General features: G+C 45.1%; 1 protein-coding gene across 4 annotated transcripts in view; it reads right to left on the bottom strand.

Moving 5' to 3' along the window:
• Positions 1–1793, bottom strand: part of STAT3 (signal transducer and activator of transcription 3) — a 64092-nt gene extending 62299 nt beyond the window's left edge. For all 4 annotated transcript variants that reach the window (XM_082678615.1, XM_082678617.1, XM_082678616.1 and 1 more), the window contains exon 1: positions 1572–1793. The gene's annotated coding sequence lies outside the window, so the exon portion shown is untranslated. The remainder of the gene's footprint in view (positions 1–1571) is intronic.
• Between the last annotated feature and the right edge of the window lie 14249 nt (positions 1794–16042).

The following is a 16042-nucleotide window of genomic DNA, read 5'->3' as shown; positions in this document are numbered from 1 at the left end:
CATATAAAAGATTTATGAATTTTCTAGTGGTTCTTTGTGGTGGATATGCTAGCAGATATAGAGATTAATAAGATCAAGTCTCTAACATCTACATTTTTTGTCTTGTTTTGTTTTGAAGATTTCTTTCCTCCATCCCACTGTGCAAATGTCACTGCAAAAATTCTACTAGTACCCCAGTCTGGCACATGTAATAAGGAAATAAATGTGTTGACTCAGGGAATAGATATATTTAATATAAAACAGAAAATTGGTTGAATCAAGTCATAACACAGTCTAAATCCACATATAAAAGATTGAGATAATTTACTGTTCTGATTTATTCAAACCAATGCTGTATCAGCCCAGCCAGCCAAAAAATTACAACCCACACACAGAATAAATATACCCTTTAGATGCACACACAATAAAAACCAGCAGGGACACCTTACATACATTTTTAATACGAATAAGTGTGTCAGTACCATACATCCACCTGATATAACACAGAGGGATGTGGACTAAACACGGGAAAAACAACTTGGGTGATGGTTTGAATTTTGCTAACTTAAGTGCAACCACACCCCCAAACACAGGTAAAGTTTGCACACATGACTTTGCCAAGGCCAGCCTGTCTTCGTTTCCCTCTCCTCTGCATTTACCCAAAATGTTGGCTCTGAGACAGAAAACTCCCACTCTGTATTGGTTCATTCTGTCCTATGCAATTAAGCAACACCACAATCCAGTAAACGCAAGGGCTCAATTATTCATCTTCTGGCCAAGTTTACCAGGTGTTTATAAAAGAACAATGTCAAGGAGGAAATAGGTTTATTTCCCTCTAGAGCTGGCTTGATGGGGGTTTTATTCTGTTTTTTTAGAAGGGGGAGGAGGGAATCACGACTTTAACCTAGAAAAAGACGGGAGGGAATTTAGAAAGAGTACAAGACTGTCAATTTCTCTACAGGAAACTTGATTCTTATGCAATAATCCTACCCACAACCAACCAGTCCATGAGGCTGTAGGGGGAAGACACCTATTCCTACCTCCTCCAGGGGGGCACAGCTGGCTCCTAAAGGAGCGGGAACAGGGCAAGGCGGAGGAAGTGGCTCAGCCGGGAGCCGCCGGGCCCCGCCGGGGGGCGGGGAGGAGGCGCTTGCCAACCCGCCCCACCAACCTCTGTGGAGATCTCCGCCGGCGTGACAGTCGCTCCTGTGGCCGGAACGTCCCCAGAGCCCCAGGGAGCAGGAAGTTGGGGGGCTGTCCCTCACTCCTGCCCCCCCACCCTAGAGTGCCCTCGCCCCACAGTCCTCCCCCTCCAGCCCATTCTCTCTTCCTCGGCGTCTCCCCTTTCTCCAAAGAACGAAACTTCCTTCCAGCGCACCCTGTCCCTTCAGAGGCCGGCTCCTGTCATCCCGGGGAGCTGTCCCTTCAGAGCTACCCTCCGTTTCTCCTCGTATCCCCTCGACCCACTGAAGTTTCCATCCACTACTCCCCCAAACACCCCAGAGGCTCCCAGCGCTCGCCCCCCGCCCCCGCCCGGGGATGCCCAGGCCTGGAGGCCGTCGGGGGGCAGCCCCACCCTTAATCCCCTTCACCTGCTGCTCGGACTGAGGCCCGACTGGCCGGGGCTGCGCTTGCGCCGGGGTGCGGGCCGCGGGGTCCCTCAGGCCGCGGAGTCTCGCCTAGCAGATGTGGGGTAAGCGCCGAGCTGGGGTTCTTGTCAAGGATCCGGTTCGGGCTCGCTCCCTCCGCGGCGACGTCAGAACCCCAGCCTCCCCCTACCAGTCTACGCTGCCCCAGCTCCGGAAACCGCTGAATTACAGTCCCTCCAGCCAATCCCCGCCCAGCCCCGCCGGGCCGTGACACGCCGCTCATGCATAATTCATGAGACAACCAGTTTTCTCGGCCACCCAGAGGTCCTGGTGAGTGTACTGTACAACCGATGCCCCACCCACTGGCCAATAAGAAGAGCCTCTTGGAGAAAGGGCGGAGCCAATAGAAGGTTGGGAACGCCCCTGTTCTGGCTGTTCCGAGGGCTTAGTGCTCCTCCCTCCGTAACAGCAGGAGAAGAACCGAGGCCTTGGGCAGAGAGGCCCGGGGGGAGGGAGGGAAGATGACCGGAATGTCCTGCTGAAAACTCAGCTGAGTTCCTGGCAGTGCGTGACGTCAAAGACACTTTAAATGGCCCTGATGCGGCTCTCTTCTGCCTGCTCTCCCTCTTCCCGGCCCTTGACACCACGTGGGGGCGAGGTCGGGAGCCACTTACCACGTGGGAATCAGCCAGTTAGACAGTCCCCAGGTATCTCCAGATCCTCTAGGGGCCCAACGCCTGAATTGGGTTTCTGGGGACAGCAAAAAGAACATGGGTGACTCCCGCCTGCTTTGAATTTCAGTTTCTGCGTGAGTCGGGACACACACACCCGGAAACATGACGTGGAAATAGAGTAATTACTAGAGTGCGTGGGGAGAGGGTAGTGGATTTAACCCAGTCCTGCGTTCCGTCTTGGCTTCGAGCATCAAAGGCCAACGGCTCGCACACTGGCCGGTTCAAGGGAATGAGGAGACAGTACAGATGAAGAATGACACATGTACACATTGTTTTTATGCGTCTGAGTTGAAATACTTGAAATGGTGTGCCTTTTTCTTTTTCGCCTTATCTACTTCAAATGCAAGTTTTACTGCATTAAAACTAGTAGTTTATAGGAAATGTAGACATTTTACCTTACATAATAGAGGATGTACTTTGCATAATAGTGTGATTTTGTGTGTGTGTGTGTTAAGACTATCAGGGTTTTTAAAAAATAACAGCTATTAGTGTTTGTTTGTGTTTGTTGTGTTTGTTTAGTACAAAGAGGTAGTAAGATGAAATCTAAAAAGGGCCTGTTATCTCACCACCCAAATAAACCCTAATGACAGTTTTTTCAATGAAACTCACACGTTTGTGGTTAGAAAATTCAGACAGTTAAGAAAAGTCAAAACTTAAAACTGAAAATCTCCCCCCTTCCCCCACCAATCCTTCTCCCCAAGGATAGCTATTCTTATTAATTTCTGGTGAGAAAACCAATGACGCCTAACCGTTGGGGGATCATAGATACTTCTGAGAGTTTGCTGGTGACTATGGAGTCTAGTCCCAGAAATATTCAGCATGAGCTTTTACTCACAAATTCTCCTGGTTCCCCAATTTAGACCCTTGGACCACCTTATATGCAAGTGAGAGGTGAGAGCATCTATAGGGCAACTGATAGGGTCACTCATGGTGGGATTGAGAGTTTCCTATTGCCCTCCTGTAGACCCAGCCCAGCGTGGAAATTGCTATATGTGTCCGTAGTGTGTGTGTGTGTGTTGGTGGCTGCATTTATCTTAATCTTCACTTCAGGACAGATATCCCCCACCTTCCACTTCACCTAAACTCTGCTTTAGCTGTGCTCTCCCATGCAGTTGACTACCTCCTTAACAATATAGGGTCTGGGACTTCCCTGGTGGTGCAGTGGATTTGAGAGTCCACGTCTCATAACTTTGTTCCATCCACCCAAACCCTGCCCTCCTCCCTGACTCCTCTGCAGCTGGCCTTTGTTTCCCTCACTGCCCTCCGCTCAATTCACATGGAACATCTAGCCCTGAATCTATCTGTTCCACCTACAAAAGCTCCCTCCAGCCCAGCCACTGGCCTTTCTCCATACCGCCAAGGCTGCCCTTGGCTTAAAGTCAGCAGTTTCTCTCACTTGAGCCAATGCTTTGATCTGAACTCCCTTTTCCAGTCTCATCCCCTCCATCCCACACACCCGGAAGTTCCCACACTGAATTTATCACCTTCCTCCAAACATGTCGACACCTTCTGTAACTTCATGCCTTTGCAAATCTCCTTGCTTCCACCTGGAATATCTTCTCTTTCCTCATTCCCTAGCTGAGAACTCTTACTCATTCTTCAAAGCCGGGTGCCCACATCACCGCCTCCAGGCTTTCTGAGATTCTTCCTAGCAAAATTGATCTCTTCTGCTGGACTCCTTTAGCAGGTTGTTTCCCCATCCAGTTTGGCATTCTCCACATTGGACTCTAATGAATCCACTTGTTAGCCTACTTCCTGATAAATAAAATTAATGATTAACATTCATAAAACAATCACCACTTTCCAGGAACTGTGCTAAGCTTTTTACATAGATTATCTTGTTTGATCCTCACCAAAACCCTGTGAGGTAGGTACTGTTATAATTCTCATTTTCCACTAGGAAACTATGGCCGAGAAAGTTGAAAGACGAAAGACTGGTCCAGGGTCCCACAGATAGAGACTACAGGCAAACTCAGAATGAGAATCAGGTGTGGCTGCCTCCAAAGCCTGGACTCTTTGCTCACATATGCTTGAAAACATTTCCCCTAAGCTTCTGGTTCCTGGAAGCCGAAACCCTTTCATGCTCGCTTTCGTAATCCCAGCATCTAGCCCAGAACTCACCTAAGCCTGAGTCAATGAAATATTAATAAACTTGTTGAATAATCATATTAGCAACAGCTAACACATGGAGTGTTTACTGTGCACACGTCCCTGCTTCTGAGCATGTATTATGTAACTCATCTATTAACTCATTTAATCCTTAAAATAACTCCATGAGGAGGATACTCTGATTTTACAGTTGAAGAAAATGAGGCTTATCCAAGGTTAAGTGACTCACCCAAGAACAAAGAGCTGGTAAATGACAGTCAGGGTTCAAATCCAAGAGTGTTTTTTTTGTTTTGTTTTGTTTTGTTTTCGCGGTACGCAGGCCTCTCACTGTTGTGGCCTCTCCCGTTGCGGAGCACAGGCTCCAGACGCGCAGGCTCAGCAGCCATGGCTCACGGGCCCAGCCGCTCCGCGGCATGTGGGATCCTCCCGGACCAGGGCACGAACCCGTGTCCCCTCCATCGGCAGGCGGACTCTCAACCACTGCGCCACCAGGGAAGCCGGTTTTTGTTTTTTTTTTTTTTGACTCATTTTTGGCTGTGTTGTGTCTTCGTTGCTGCGTTCAGGCTTCCTCTAGTTGCAGCGAGCGGGGGCTACTCTTCGTTGTGGTGCGCGGGCTTCTCATTGCAGTGGCTTCTCTTGTTGCTGAGCATGGGCTCTAGGCGCACAGGCTTCAGTAATTGTGGCGTACAGGCTTAGTTGCTCCGCGGCACGTGGGATCTTCCCGGACCAGGGCTCAAACCCATGTCACCTGCATTGGCAGGTGGATTCTTAACCACTGCACCACCAGGGAAGTCCCCAAGTGTGTTTCATTGGAGAGCCTGAAGAGCTGCTCTTCCTTGACTTCATCTCCAGGCTCAAACTTCCTTTTGGATCCCCAAGGAAGGAAGGGTCTAAAGGAGGGGAAAAGATGATGCCCTCACCCTCTACCCATCAAGTGAATAAAGGCAGAGTGCAGAAGCCCAGCCCATTCAAGCCCATGGTGGTTTATAAACATGTCTGCAAATCATTTGACACTTCTCCCATCTAAAGGTAGACTCTCATTCCACATCAGGAGTGACTCCCTTCTAATAAATAGAATACAATGGATTTGATACTACATGACTTCTGAGGTTAGGTCATAAAAGGCGATACAGTGTCCACCTGACTCTTTCTCTTGGAACACTCACCCTTGGAACTTAGCCACCATGTTGTAAGGAAGCCCAAGCTATATGTAGCGACCTTGTGAAGGTGTTCTGGCCAAGAGTCCAGCTAAGACCTAGCTGACAGCAAGCATCCATTGTGAGTCAGCCAGACTCCAGATGATTCCAGCCCCCAGTTTTCAAGCCACCCCGATGGAGGCCAGACAGAGCAGAAATGAGCCATTTTTGCTGAGCCTTACCCAAATTACAAATTCATAAGCAAAATAAATGTTGTCATTGTTTTAAGCCACTAAGTTGTTTGTTTGGTTTTTTCTTTAATTGAGGTAACACTGGTTTATAACAATATATAAGTTTCACGTGTACATTATATTTCTACTTCTATATACCCTATAGCCTACTTACCACAAAAAATTTAGTTTCCATCCATCATCATACAGTTGATCCCCTTTACCCATTTTGCCCTTCCGCTCTGGTAATCACTACTCTGTTCTCTGTATCTGCCTGTTTGTTCTCATTTGGTTTGTTCATTTATTCTGTTTCTTTCTTTGTTTATTGTATTCCCCATATGAGGGAAATCATTTAGTATTTGTCTTTCTCTGTCTGACTTATTTCACTTAGCATAATACTCTCAAGGTCCACCCATGTTGTTGCAAATGGCAAGAATTCATCTTTTTATGGCTGAGTAATATTCCATAGAGTGTGTGTGTGAGTGTATGTGTGTGCATGTGTGTGTGTATACCACATCTTCTTTATCCATTCATCCTTTGATGGGCACTTAGGTTGTTTCCACATCCTGGCTATGGTACATAATGCCACAATTAACATAGTGGTGCATATACCTTTTCAAATTAGTCTTTTTGTATTCTTTGGATAAATACCCAGAAGTGGGATTGCTGGATTATATGTTAGTTCTGTTCTTAATTTTTTGAGGAACCTCCGTACTTTTTCCCATAGTGGCTGCACCAATTTACATTCCCACCAACAGTGTATGAGGGTTCCCTTTTCTCCACATCCTTGCCAACACTTGTTATTTTTTGCCTTTTTGATAATAACCATGCTAACAGGCATGAGGTGATATTTCATTGTGGTTTTGATTTGCATTTCCCTAATAATTAGTGATGTTGAACATCTTTTCATGTGCCTATTGGCCATCAACAGGTATGTCTTCTTTGGAAAAATGTCTATTCATCTTCTCTGCCCATTTTTATTTTTTTATATGTATATATATATATATATAATTTTATTGAGGTGTAGTTGATTTACAGTGTTCTGTGATTCCATAATTCTTTTTTTTATACACCTTTATTGGAGTATAATTGCTTCACAATGCTGTCCTAATTTCTGTTGTACAACAAGGATGTTTTGAATATTAATCCCTTGGATATATCATTTGCAAATGTCTTCTCCCATTCTGTAGGTTGTCTTTTCATTTTGTTGATGGTTTCCTTTGCTGTGCAGAAGTTTTTAGTTTGATGTAATCTCATTTGTTTTTCTTTTCTTTTCTTTTTTTATTCTTTTTTTGTCCATGCCATGCAGCTTGTGGGATCTTAGTTTGCCAACCAGGGATCGAACCCAGCCTGGCAGTGAAAGTGCCAAGCCCTAACCACTGCACCGCCAGGGAATTCCCTCATTTGCTAATTTTTGCTTTTGTTTCCCTTGCCTGAGGAGTTATATCTAGAAAGATATTGCCAAGACCAATGTCAAAGAGCATACTGCCTATGTTTTCTTCTAGGAGTTTTACAGTTTCAGGTCTTACATTCAAGTCTTTAATCCATTTTGAGTTGATTTTTGTGTATGGTGTGAGACGGTGGTTTAGTTTCATTCTTTTGCATGTGGCTGTGCAGTTTTCCCAACATCATCTATTGAAGAGACTGTCCTTTCTCCATTGTATGTCCTTACTCCTTTGTTGAATATTATTTGTCCGTATATGTGTAGATTTATTTCTGGGCTCTCAATTCTATTCCACTGATCTATGTATCTGTTTTACTGCCAGTACCATGCTATTTTTTAAATTAATTATTTATTTAGTTATTATTTATTTATTTGGCTACGCCAGGTTTTAGTTGCAGCACACGGGATCTTCATTTTGGCGTGTAGGATCTTTTAGTTGTGGCATGTGTGATCTCTAGTTGTGGCATGCAAACACTTAGTTGTGGTAGGCGGGATCTAGTTCCCTGACCAGGGATCAAACCTGGACTCTCTGCATTGGGAGCACGGAGTCTTAACCACTGGCCCACCAGGGAAGATTACTATGGCTTTGTAATATAGTTTGAAATCAGGAAGTGTGATACCTCCAGCTTTGTTATTTTTTTCCTCAGGATTGTTAAGCCACTAAGTTTTAGGATGGTTTATTACACAGCAATAGGTAACTGATAAGTGTCCATTTATCACTTCAGAGAGATTTAGGAACTATAATCTAGATTAGGAACTGAGACTGATGAATTAGCAGTAAAACTCTAATTCAAGAAGGCAGCCTGGGGCTTCCCTGGTGGCGCAGTGGTTAAAAATCCACCTGCCAGGGCTTCCCTGGTGGCGCAGTGGTTGAGAGTCCGCCTGCCGATGCAGGGGACACGGGTTTGTGCCCCGGTCCAGGAAGATCCCACATGCCGCGGAGTGGCTGGGCCCATGAACCATGGCCGCTGAGCCTGCGCGTCCGGAGCCTGTGATCCGCAACGGGAAAGGCCACAACAGTGACAGGCCTGCGTACGGCAAAAACAAAAACAAACAAACAAAAAATCCACCTGCCAATGCAGGGGACACAGGTTCGAGCCCTGGTCTGGGAAGATCCCACATGCCATGGAGCAACTAAGCCCGTGCGCCACAACTACTGAGCCTGCACTCTAGAGCCTGCAAGCCACATCTACTGAGCTCGCATTCCACAACTACTGAAGCCCACGTGCCTAGAGCCTGTGGTCCGCAACAAGAGAAGCCACCACAATGAGAAGATCGCTCACCGCAACGAAGAGTAGCCCCCACTTGCTGCAACTAGAGAAAGCCTGTGCACAGCAACAAAGACCCAATGTAGCCAAAAATACATAAATTAAATTAAATTAAAACAAAAAAGAAGAAGAAGGCCCGGCAAGGAAGGGAAGGTTTAGAGAAGACTCTCAGGGGTGGCAAAGGGGGCAATGGGCAACTTGTGTGGGTGATGAGACCCCCATGGGACTCAGCAATAGAAAGGCTCACACAGGGCTGCCCGACTCACCCTCACTAAAATCACAGGGAAGAGCAGGTCTGTGCAACATGAATTCCTTGGACTCCTACTTTCTGTCTGCAAAAACACTTCTCAGGCATCATCATGCAAGCAGCTCTGTTCTCTCTTGTCTAAAGAACAGTCTTCCCTACTCACTATTTTTCAAGGCTAAGCGCTTTTCCTATGCTGCTTAAAACATCATTCTTACCATGTCATTTCCATGGGGCTTACGAAAAAGGAGTTCTCCTTTCTCATCCCTTTCAAGGCCCCGCCTATCCCACCAAACTCCCTCCTGCTTACTAAATTCGAGCCAGTCCATTTCCACCTCAGGGCCTTTGCACATGCCCTTCTTGTTCCTTCTCTAGCTCTGGCATGGCTAGTTCCTTCTCACCCTTCTGGTCTCACCTGCTTGGAGAGACCTTGTCTAACTACCTCCACCTAAGGTTACTCCTAGGAACTTCAGTCTCTATCTCTATGTGCTGTTTCTTGTGGAACTCTTATCATAATTCTCATTTTATTTATCTGTTTACAGTTTCCTTTTTTAAAATTATTTATTTATTTATTTGGTTGCATTGGGTCTTAGTTGTGGCAGGCAGGCTCCTTGGTTGTGGCTCACTGGCTCCTTAGCTGCAGCTCGTGAACTCTTAGTTGCAGCATGCATGTGGGATCTAGTTCCTGGACCAGGGATTGAACCTGGGCTGCCTGCATTGAGAGCATGGAAACTTAACCACTGCACCACCAGGGAAGTCCCTGTTAACAGTTTCTTATCTGTCTTCCTCATTATACTGTCAGTTCCAGGAAGATGGACCTTGACTGTTTACTGCTCCCTTATCTCTCCAGTGCAGGGCACATAGTAGGTACTCAATAAACACATGGACTAAATGGAAGTCCTCTTGGTCCCACCCCTCCCCCTCTGAGCTTTATCCGTTCTCCTCTCCCTCCGGACCTTTTCCACTTACTCCCTCTCTCTGTCTCTGAAGATGCTCCTTCTTTCCCATTATGGCCCCCATGTCCTCACCCTCACTTGCTGCACCAAGGTGGCTTCTGCCCTCTCCTCTCCATACGACAGGGCTCTTAAAGGCCACTAGGGACCTCCTCCTCACCAAAGCTGATGTCTTCTTCTCGGTCATTCATTTTATCTAACCTTGCTGTAGAATCTGGTACTGCCGATCATCCCCCTTCCTCCCTCCTAGACATTCTTTCCTCCCTCAACCATCACAATGGTTAAAAGAAGCAATTGCATTAACTAGAAAGCTGATGGAAGCTGAAGTGAGACACACAGAGTTTGAATCCTGGCTCTGACACAGAATAGATAGTGCAACCCTGGGCAATCAGCACCCTCATCTTCAAATCGAGAACCTAATTCTGACCTTGGTAAGTGTGCATTAAAGCGTTCTTGATTGGATGATACTCTCAAATTAAGTGTGCAACATGACAAATAAGAGCCAGGTCATGGCAGCATCCACTGCTCAGGCAGCCCACCTACACAGCAGTGTGACCCTGGGCCAGTTGCTTAACCTCTCTGAGCCTCAGTTTCCTCATCGACAGAACAGAGACTATGAGAGCACCTACCTCATAGGTTGTCGTGAAGATTAAAGGAGGTAACCTGCAAAGCGTTCAGTACAGTGTTAGCTATGATTATCTTATGCAAAAAAAAAAAAAACACTAAAAAAACAAGGGCAGTGTGGGAGAAACTTATTGGAAAGAATCTGAGATCTCTCTCAAATTCCAATAAAGACTTGAACAACCACACCTTATAAAGGACAATTCCAGGAACCTCACCAGAAGGAGTTAGTGGAAGTCCCACTAAACTCTGCCCTTCCCTTGTCCTGACTTGGCTTGAGGCTCCTACTGAAATGTTCAGTCTCTAACTATGGCAACAAATGCCTTTGAAGGTTAAGCAAAGGTTCCAAATGTTTTTAATCACTTGTGTTTTTATGCTACTACTTCAAGCATTCTTTTTCATTTGATTCATCTGACTGAGATTAAATATCCAATTTCCTGGTAAATGTAGGCTCAAAATTCTAAACTGCTGGCAGAGAAGATTACATTGGCCCAGACAGGCATCCTTTACAAAGCAGCTATGGACAGGGGCAGGGGACCTGGTCACCCAGCAGAGACGAAGCCCTGGAGGGAGGGGGCAGGGGTTTTCCAAGCAGAGGGACATCCAATACACATCTGAATTACATGAGATCATGTTTATGAAAGTGCCCTGCACCCAGTAAGATGTCCTTCTCCCTCTCCAACCATCCCACAGTCTACTTTGCTGTTCCCCCAGCCCCCTCCATCCTCTAAAGGTGGGCGCTCCTGCTTTAATTCTAAAATCCATCCTCAAAAATATTTTAAAAACAAAGATAAATAAATAAAGTAAAATCCATCCTCTTCTCTCCCTAACCCCCTCTCTCCCTTGGCAAACTCATTTATTCCTAGCACTTCAAAGACCACCCCTCTTCTGATAACTCTTTTATGCTGAGTCTTATAAGGTACAGATAAACTACTTTCTCAGGTCCACAGCAACTTCCTCTGTAAAACAACTCCTACTTTTTTTCTTATCTATAAAACAAGACCTTTGGGGAATTCCCTGGCTGTCCAATGGTTAGGGCTCCATGCTTTCACTGCCGAGTGCCTGGGTTCGATCCCTGGTCAGGGAGTTAAGATCCCGCAAGCCACACAGCCAAAAAATAAATTAAAAATAAAACAAAACCATTTTTGGTCTAACATTCCATAATTCTCTTAACCGTTCCTCAATCATGCCTTCAGCGTTCCTGCCTCTTTGCCTTTCCACACACTGTTCCCTTTGACAGGAGGACTTTCCCTGTCCCACATCACTACTTATATTTAATTAACATGTATTGAGTATCTGCTATGTCAATAGATACTTCTTAGGTCCTGCCTGGCTCACAATAAGTCCTCCTTTCCTGGGAATTGCCCCCTTCACTCCCCAATCATATGCTGGAATGGGTCCCTTCAGCCATGTCTGTATTCCATGGTCCTGTCCTCCTGGCCATAGATTATTAAATCCGGGGTGAACACATGTTTACTGGTTTAATCAGATTCTCTATGCCAGGAATTTGGAATTTGAAACTGAGAGACACAGAGCCTGGGAGCCCTTAGAGCTGAGTTGCATTAATGTCAGCACTTTCAAGAGGGCCATCCATCAACTCCCTCTCAGAAGTCCCTGGAGATCCCCTGATTCCTACTCTTCCCAGCCTTGGAGTCCATGGGATAATTTGGCAGCCTTCCCATATAAGGTCCTTTTTGCTCTTTTGGCCAATGTTCTTTTCTTATGCTTTCAACCAAATAACATTAACCAGTGCAATCGTATACGAGACACTGTTAGGCTCTGGTGACACAAAAATCAAGTAAAATATGGTCTCTGCCCTTCAGCAACAAGTATTTGAAATCTTACCCTGTGTTAAGGATTGTAACTCAAAAGCCCCCTTTCTCCTTAAGTTTCCCCATATGCCCCAAGCAGATGAATCTGTCTTCGATGTATTGATGTTGCATTTTGTTTTACCTCTCTTACAGTCATCACTTGGAGTTATTTTGAATATCTGCCTCTCCCACTAATTGCAAACTGTTTCAGATCAAGAGCTAGATATGTTGTCTTTGTAGTCTCTCAGCTCCTAGCACAACATCACAAACAGATCATCGGGAAAGAACACCTGTCGCTTTGTTGGCCCCTTGGCCTCTCTCCTTCCTCTGACAGCAACCCAATTTTCCTTTGGGAAATGAGCCTTCCTCCACTCTCAGTTCCACCTTGCAAGTGGGTTCTAGAAATGGTACATGACCTAGATTTGGTCAGGAGGCACAGTGATTTGAATATGTGACCTATCAGGGCCATATCTGAGATTCTGGAAAGATTTGGAAAGAAACCCTCTTAACTGAGGTTGTTGAGCTGTTAAGCCATAAGCCTGCAGCTATGGATGGTCATCTTTGCCAACACATGTGGAAAATCTGACTGTTAATGAAACAACCACAGCAGAGAAGAGGAGGCAGGAAGAGAGAGAAATTCCTAAAGACATTACATCAGAACTTGCAACCAGACACCCCTGGACCTATCACTGGGAACTTTTTCAATTACATTAATTCCCTCTATGCTTGTTTTCCACTTTGGTTTGTTTGTATGTTTGTTTGTTTTGTTTTAACATCTTTATTGGAGTATAACTGCTTTACAATGATGTGTTAGTTTCTGATTCATAACAAAGTGAATCACCTATACATATACATATATTCCCATATCCCCTCCCTCTTGCGTCTCCCTCCCACCCTCCCTATCCCACCCCTCTAGGTGGTCACAAAGCACAGAGCTGATCTCCCTGTGCTATGTGGCTGCTTCCCACTAGCTATCTATTTTACATTTGGTAGTGTATATATGTCCATGCCACTCTCTCACTTCGTCCCAGCTTACCCTTCCCCCTCCCCGTGTCCTCAAGCCCATTCTCTACATCTGCGTCTTTATTCCTTTCCTGCCCCTAGGTTCTTCAGAACCATTTTTTCTTTTTAGATTCCATATATATGTGTTAGCATACGGTATTTGTTTTTCTCTTTCCGACTTCCTTCACTCTGTATGACAGACTCTAGGTCCATCCACCTCACTACAAATAACTCAATTCTGTTTCTTTTTACGGCTGAGTAATATTCCATTGTATATATGTGCCACGTATTCTTTATCTATTCATCTGTCGATGGACACTTAGGTTGCTTCCATGTCCTGGCTATTGTAAATAGAGCTGCAATGAGCATTGTGGTACATAACTCTTTATGAATTATGGTTTTCTCAGGGTATATGCCCAGTAGTGGGCTTGCTGAGTCATATGGTAATTCTATTTTTAGTTTTTTGAAACTCCATACTGTTCTCCATAGTGGCTGTATCAATTTACATTCCCACCAACAGTGCAAGAGGGTTCTCTTTTCTCCACACCCTCTCCAGCATTGTTTGTAAATTTTTTGACGATGGCCATTCTGACTGGTGTGGGGTGATACCTCATTGTAGTTTTGATTTGCATTTCTCTAATGATTAGTGATGTTGAGCGTCCTTTCATGTGTTTGTTGGCAATGTGTGTATCTTCTTTGGAGAAATGTCTATTTAGGTCTTCTGTCCATTTTTGGATTGGGTTTTTTTTTTGATATTGAGCTGTATGTAAATTTTGGAGATTAATCCTTTGTCAGTTGCTTCATTTGCAAATATTTTCTCCCATTCTGAGGGTTGTATTTTTGTCTTGTTTATGTTTTCCTTTGCTGTGCAAAAGCTTTTAAGTTTCATTAGGTCCCATTTGTTTATTTTTGTTTTTATTTCCATTTCTCTAAGAGGTGGGTCAAAAAGGATCTTGCTGTGATTTATGTCATAGAGTGTTCTGCTTATGTTTTCCTCTAAGAGTTTTATAGTGTCTGGCCTTACATTTAGGTCTTTAATCCATTTTGAGTTTATTTTTGTGTATGGTGTTAGGGAGTGTTCTAATTTCATTCTCTTACATGTAGCTGTCCGATTTTCCCAGCACCACTTATTGAAGAGGCTATCTTTTCTCCATTGTATATTCTTGCCTCCTTTATCAAAAATAAGGTGACCAGGGCTTCCCTGGTGGCGCAGTGGTTGAGAGTCCGCCTGCCGATGCAGGGGACACGAGTTCGTGCCCCGGTCCGGGAAGATCCCACATGCCGCGGAGCGGCTGGGCCCGTGAGCCATGGCCGCTGAACCTGCGCGTCCGGAGCCTGTACTCTGCAACGGGAGAAGCCCGGGAGAAGCAACAGTGAAAGGCCCGCGTACTGCAAAAAAATTTAAAAAATAAGGTGACCATATGTACTGTTTGTTTTGTTTCATTTTGTTTTTTCTGCTGAAGCCAGTTTGAGGTGAGTTTATGACACTTGCAATAAAGTCTTATAATTCATTCAACAAATGTTTATTGACATAGAGTTCTATGGAAGCCCTGAGAAGGAAATGATCAGTTTGGCTTGGGTGGAGCTGGGGAAGAGGTTGGTTTACGCAGGGACATGGAAAGAGGGAGGCCATTCCAGAGAGCGGTAACAACCTGAGCCAAGGCCCACGGGCCTCAAAGCGTGTGGTCCATTTCCTTCTTTTCTTTTTCTTTTTTTTTTTGCCCATGCCATGCGGCTTATGGAATCTTAGTTCCCCAACCAGGGATTGAACCCAGGCCCTCGGCAGTGAAAGTGTGGAGTCCTAACCACTGGAGGGCCAGGGAAGTAAGTCCCTGTGGTCCGTTTCTGACCAGCAGACTCCTAACGAGTATATTGAAGAACAAACAGTAAGGCAGGGACCAAACTCTCAAGGGATCCTGTGAGCCATGCCAAGGAGTTTAACCCTTTGGTCAAAGGAAGACATTTAAACCGTAAAGTATGTTTTCATTTAAAAAAATCTATATAAATATCTATGTCTATATTTATATCTGTATCTATCTCTATCTCCATCTCTAACTAGCAGTAATGTGGGGAATGGATTGGAAAGAGCATCTAAAGTCATTTCAAATACTCCAGGTGAGAGCAAATGAGGTCTGGACCAGTCCAAGATTGGCTGCAGCTGTCTTCTCCTGACCCCAATGGAAAATTACCTCTTAGGGATAAGGACTTTGGAGGCACCATTTAGAGACCTGATAACTCAATCTGAGGCTGCAGAGGAACGTCCTTAGATCCCAGGTGTGACCTAAGAACGCTGCCTGCCATTATCAGTAAACAAAGGATGTTGCAGCCATCAAGCCACCATATTACAACTGCTCCAACAGTGAGCCCTGAGGGAACTCAGGATAGAAACAAAGAATGCCCGCCATCCTGCAGTCAACTGCTGCAGCCACCCCCAATGGTGCACCCTGAGGAGACTCAGGATGAGAAAACTCAGGATACTGGCCCCAATAGCTGAGGTGCATATCAAAGGAATGATTTTAATGAGCCCAGATTTTGCATCTTCCCATAGGCAAAACAGCTCTAATTTCATTAACTTGAGATGCCTGGATTTCTTTAATTAACAATAATCTTTTGATGTTCCAACTACCTGGCCTTTTTGCAAAACTCCTATATATCTTGGCTCTCCCTCTCGCCTCTTCGGAACAGTCTCTCAGTGTTATCTGAGATGCTGTGTCCCAGGCTTGAAGCCCTCATGTCTACCGAATAAAACATAACTCAACTTTTAGGTTGTGCTTTCTTTTTTTTTTTTTGGTCAACACAGGTAACATTTGATGGGATCCTTTGAGAGAAAATACCCCTAGTTTATTGTCTGATTCTAACCCATGGAAATAGTGTTAATGATGGATGGGCAAGCTCATGACCGGTTGGTAAAAAAGATGCTTC

The sequence above is a fragment of the Grampus griseus genome, assembly GCF_964374135.1.
Source record: "Grampus griseus genome assembly, chromosome: 20".
NCBI lineage: Eukaryota > Metazoa > Chordata > Mammalia > Artiodactyla > Delphinidae > Grampus > Grampus griseus.
Note: the sequence above shows the minus strand (reverse complement) of the source record. Positions and strands in the feature narration are given on the sequence as shown.